Raw genomic sequence first — 5634 nt, forward strand, 5'->3', positions numbered from 1 at the left:
ACTTTTAAGTTAGAAAGCACTTAACAAATGACCTCTATTGTGTTGTTTCCTTTCTCTTCCAGGCAGTTCACATTAGAGTTCACTACTGGATTGCAGATGACTGTTGTCACCTTGGGAAACTATTAAACCAATCAATTTCCTCCCCAAGGTTGGCATTAACTACTGACATTTTAATTGCACAATGGTATTAACGATCCTTGTAATGCTTAAAATTTTTGTCTAAAGCTGTTCGTGGCCTGCTTTTGTGTGTTTAGAATGGGATTAGATGAAGCTCGTTCATCGGTGTGTTAATCTCTGCCACATTTTGCTGATCCTGAGCACACTTAAATAAAATGCTGCTTCATTTTATGTACCTTTTTTAGGTCTTAGGGAGAAACATATGTGGGAAAAGGGGAAAAAAAACAAAAGAAACAACTCTGTCCTTCTTTGTAGAGCTTTCTTTTAGTGAGGATTTTATCTTTCAACTAGAACTGGAAAGTGACTAAGTAATTTCTCAGAATTAATTTGGGCTCATTTGGCTTTGCTTAGTTCTTTTGAGTAATAAGTTGAACTTTTCCACCCGGTATATTCCATGATACATTTACAAGCTTGCTGCAGGCAACAAATCAAATTTTTGGTAGAGAAAAGCAGCAGATAAACTCGGCCATGGACAGCAATGGAAAAATTTTCTTTGTGCAAAGACCTTTGTCTAACACCTTCTCCTGACCACTAGGAAATTGGAAGTAGATTATATTCAATGGCACAACAAACTTGTGTTATTAGCCAAGTTTTCAAAAATATTTATCTCCTTTTTCCTTCCCAGTGACAACTTCATGTCTACTTCTGCCTGCGGTACCTGATCAAAAATTTCTTTTCTTAACATATTTTTTCTGTGTTTGTTTGTAAGAACACACAAAATATTAGAAGAGACACAAGAATTGTAGGAAGCTAGAGCTAGGTCCTCACATAACTCCATTACTGTGTTACGTGAGGCAAATCGCCCAACCTCTCTGAGCTACAGTTTCCTTTTTTTGCTGAGAGACAATAATGCTTGTCTCAGAGAGCTTATGTGAGGTCTAAATTATATAACATATGTGAAAAAACAACAAATTTTGTGTTTATAGTAAGAATCAAAGGGGAACTTTGGCTTCACTGTTGCACAGGTCTGTGGACTGGGAATAGCATAAGAGTTGTTGCCGAAAGTCCATGCAGTCTGGCCCTTGAAAGTAGCACATACATGAATTTGGTTTGGCTTTTTAAACTTTTTTTAAGACAAACATTTCAGTGCTTACTGTATCCCTTTCTGTTGGACAATAAGAAGACTAGAATATATGAGAGGTCAAAATTGCCAGGAGATTCAATTTACTTTTCTGAACACTTCCCTGACCTCTTCCTGCAGAAATACACACACAGAATTCCTAACACTATAAAGAAACAGAAATTATAAGACTGGGGAAAATAATTTCCCTGTAAAGGCCAGGTTCTGAAATTCCAATAGGGGGGCATCTATTTAATCAAACTAGGAAAATTATATTTGACCTAAATTACAAAACATAAATTATCTGTTTATGTATCACTTTTCTTCTAGTACAGTTTTCTTAAGGCATTAAAGAGCGTGAAGCCAAAAAACCATACATAAAATATTAATATCACAACCAATGCTTGATTACAAATAGTAGTCAAGCATTTATTTTGCACTCTCTGTGCACACCATGTTATCACAGAGGCTTTGGGGTATTCAGGAGAAATATGCCATGGTAGTTTCCTACCCTTAAAGGGCTTGCAATCTAGTCTTGGAGATCAGACTAGCATACACAAAACATTAATAAACGTATAATAATGTGTTAAACCATGCACACAGATTATAAATTCATTTTTGTATGTATAGTTTTTAAAATATTGATTCATTTTTATCTTTTTGTTAATGAAATACTTACTCTGTAATTTTCAGTATATAGATATATATAATATCTAAGTACTTAAAATATTTTTGCACCCTATCAGCATAAATTTTGGATTCAGGCTCATGAAACTTTTACAAAAATCATGTGTATTTTGAAGTAAGTATTTCTTCAACTTGGAGTGAATTGTGTTCCTGAGAAAGGTGTTGAAATAAAAAGAAGATTGCTCCATAGGGAGGAAAAATGCTATAATGAACGGTTGCATCTGAAATCATGGACTTTCATTCACTCAGTCGCTCACTCATTTACTTTGTAAGCAATCTGTTTCTGTGTCAGTGATGTGCTGAGTGCTATATATACAAAGATAAATGCAGCAGATCTTGCTCCTGCCCACGCAGAGCCTAGTCTAGTGGTGGAGGCAGACAATAAACAAGCAATAAATGTAGAATTATGAGTTGCTATGTTCCATTTAATAAAATAAGTGAGAGAGACAGTAACAATGGAGGCAAGCTAGACTGCCCCAAAGAAGGCTTCTTACAGGGGGTGATTATTAAAAGGAGCCAGGCTTTTGAAAAGCCTGGGAAAGAACATTTCAGCCAGAAGAGCTAGCAATGCATATATATGTTGAAAGAACAGAAAAATCACTGCAGCTCAGACATAAAATTAAATAAGAGAGTGGCATGAAGCTAGGCTGGAAAGAGAGCAGTGGCCAAACTTCCTTTAGGTCATAAGAACTTTATTTATTTTTAATACATTACACTTAAATTTATTTTAAATAACTGAAGCCCAAGGCAACAGTTTAAAATAACTTAACAGTCAAATAATAACATAATTTAGTACATTAAAACAAAACTACAACAGTAATAGCTGAGTGTCTCAAAAATATACAGCTGGGGAAAATAACCTCTGTACACAATTTGGAGGTTGTTAGTGACCACTTAGGAGGTTGAACAGTGCAAGAGGTGCTTTTCCAGCTACAAGCTCAACACAGGAGTGCAAACAAAATTAAAGCTTTCGTTTAAAGTTGAGGATAAGGAAAGCCAGAAATTAATATTAAAAAACTTCCCTCAGGTCATCCCCTAGAAACGAAATGATCAAAATGCATTTTCGTAGTATAGTGTTCTTCAAAGAACTTTCTTTCAACAGCATAACTGCATCCCACTGGGTGGGTCCCCCACTCACATTGCTGGTAATCATGCTCCATCAGTGAGCGCACACAGTAGTGAGCAAGGCAAAGTACTAGTTACCAGAGGTCTGTATGGATAGAAAGAGCCTTGGGGCTGGGGGTTCTGCCTTAGCCAGTGTACCTGAACCCTACAGAAAACAGATAAAGCAATGGGCTTTAATACTCTCTTGTTCCTGTAAAACCAGAGGACAAATAGACTCACAACCCCTCCCCGCAGAGGCCAACTTTTGTGGTGGAAGATTTTAAGAGCTTAAATAAACTAAAACGCTGCTCTAACAGGTGAAGTGTAGAGGTTCAAGATTAATACCAGTGCAAGAGCTTTTTAAGTGAGTTGCCTAGGCAATGCATGTATCCATCCATGCAAATGTAGGATGTGGCCCCAAAGAGAACTGAAAACATAATATAACAATAAATCCCTTGCCAGTAGTTTATAAAAATATAGTGGATACTGCGGAGGCCCCTTCTACAGTCAACACTATGGAAGTCTGTTTCAGTTACCCATTACTTCAATACCAAAAAGCAGTTTCTACTTTTCAGACATTCCAGACAAAGGTCACTTATAACAAAAAGTCAACTTTTTTTTTTTAAACAAGATATTGTCCATTTAAAAAAGTAGGTCTTTTCTTTCAAGTGAACAAGACATTTTCTGTATTAAACTTCTAGTCTGTCAAGACTGGTTTAAGATCCTTAAGTAATGTACATATATGCAGAAACAAACTTTAAACATGAGCTAGACAGAAAAAAAAGTGAACTCAAAACATAATAGACTAAGTCTGGTTAGTACAAATCTATTGCAAAGTGAAAAGATTCTGTGCATCAGTTCGACCAGGAGAAGCGGGGAAAGAATGTCCCAACCATGAGAGTTCAAGTTTAAGTTGTGTTCTGAGAGCCTAGAAGCCTAAGGGACACCATGTCGCTCACAGTATCCTGACGTGCATCACTGCTCAAGCCACTAAGCCAGGTCATCCCCTGGAGTCAGAAGCACATTCCAATTTACTTTCCGTTCCGGAGGCGTTTGGATTTCTTAAAGGAGTCTACGGCTTCTGCTGCCTTTTCCTGTTTCTGTGGCGAGCCTTCCTTCTGCCCAGACCCTGAGGGGTTTCCTACTGCGCTCTCCATTAGTCTTCCCAGTTTGTGCTCCAGCTCCGCCAGCCGTGCATTCTGCTCCCCTAGGATCTGGGTCTGCACTAGCAGTTTCTGGTTCTGGCCTTGGAGGTGTTTCTGTTGTTCTTGCACTTGGGTGCGGAGCTTGGAAATTTCACGCCTGAGAAAAGTCACGCCAGCACGGTTCCTCTTAACCTGCTGCTGGAGTTTGGTCACCTTTTGTCTTGAAAGGTTCTGCCTGGAGAAGGGCTGCGTTGTTGGTAGGGCTGCAGAAGGTCCTGGAACTGGAGGCGAGCTCATGAGTCTTCCAGACACATCCGCCCCTGGTCGTTTCCTCTTTAGAAGCGGAATAATCTTTTCATCAAAGTACTCCATCGCCATGGAGGAAATATCCCTTAACTCTTGGAGTACTTCGTGAGTGCGCTGAGGGTCTCTGGTAGAACTGACGTATCTCAGCACACGATAAATCTCATCAATAACCTTTCCTGGGATGAAACAACAGAGATCGGCATCCACATACCTCATGAAAGTCATATTTAACACTGAGAGCCTGGTTTCAAGGGCCGCAAGGACGTCCGCGTGCCGAGCTAAGGAATGGTTCCCCCTTTCCGACTCTCTCCTCGGGAGCTGCGCTTTGACTTGTTTCTGGCATAGATTATGGTACCTCTCCACTTTCAGAAACCCCCGGGTCAGCATTCTCTGGCAGACCGAGTCCATCTTTTTACAAACCAGGCGGAGCTGGCTAATCTCATCGTAGGACACGAAGCTGAGGATGTTCTCGATGGCTACGATGGGCAGCGCCACCAGCATGGCTTTTTGAGGCAGCTGGGCCGGAGCCGGAGCGGGAGCCGGGGCAGAGACCGGGGCCGAGGGCGCCTGGGAGCCGGGCTGTGGGGCCTGGGGCGCGGGCAGGGGTGCAGGGGGCAGCCGCTGGGCAGAGTCGAGGGTCGAAGAAGAGCCGCTGTAGCCTTGGCCGCTGCTGCTTTCCTCAGCCATCGGCTCCTCAGCTGCCGCTGCTTCCGCCATCTTGGGGGTTTGAGCCTTCCCCCGCTGCAGGGGGGCGAGGGGCACTTCCGGTGCGTCACTTCCTCCGCTGGAGCCGCGGGCGCGGGGACGCCACAGGAACTTTATTCTCAGTGCAACAAATGGCGTCGCTGGTTTTGAAGCGGACAAGTGACATAATCTGATTCAGGTGATATAACGATCACTTTTGTTTATTTGTAGAGAAAAAATTAGAGGGTGGGTAAAAGAGAAAATGCATAAATCCAGGGCGTGACTGCATATTAAATAAACTAAAAAGCATATGCCTTTATTTTACGTGACGTAAAGCTTTCAGAATTATATTTATGTGTTAATGAAAGGAGCAGGAGAGTGACCGTTGGAATGCAAAGTCTATGAAAATAGGGCTTTATTTGTCTTATCTTGTATAAGTAGAACTTAGCTTAGTACTATGTACCTAGTATT

The 5634-nt window shown here is 41.1% G+C and overlaps 1 pseudogene; it reads right to left on the bottom strand.

The window, feature by feature from the left end:
• Positions 1-4059: 4059 nt before the first annotated feature.
• Positions 4060-5196, bottom strand: LOC107526903 (F-box only protein 28 pseudogene; annotated as a pseudogene).
• Positions 5197-5634: the final 438 nt, after the last annotated feature.

This window comes from Miniopterus natalensis, chromosome X (genome assembly GCF_054644295.1).
Source record: "Miniopterus natalensis isolate mMinNat1 chromosome X, mMinNat1.hap1, whole genome shotgun sequence".
Classification (NCBI taxonomy): Eukaryota; Metazoa; Chordata; class Mammalia; order Chiroptera; family Miniopteridae; genus Miniopterus; species Miniopterus natalensis.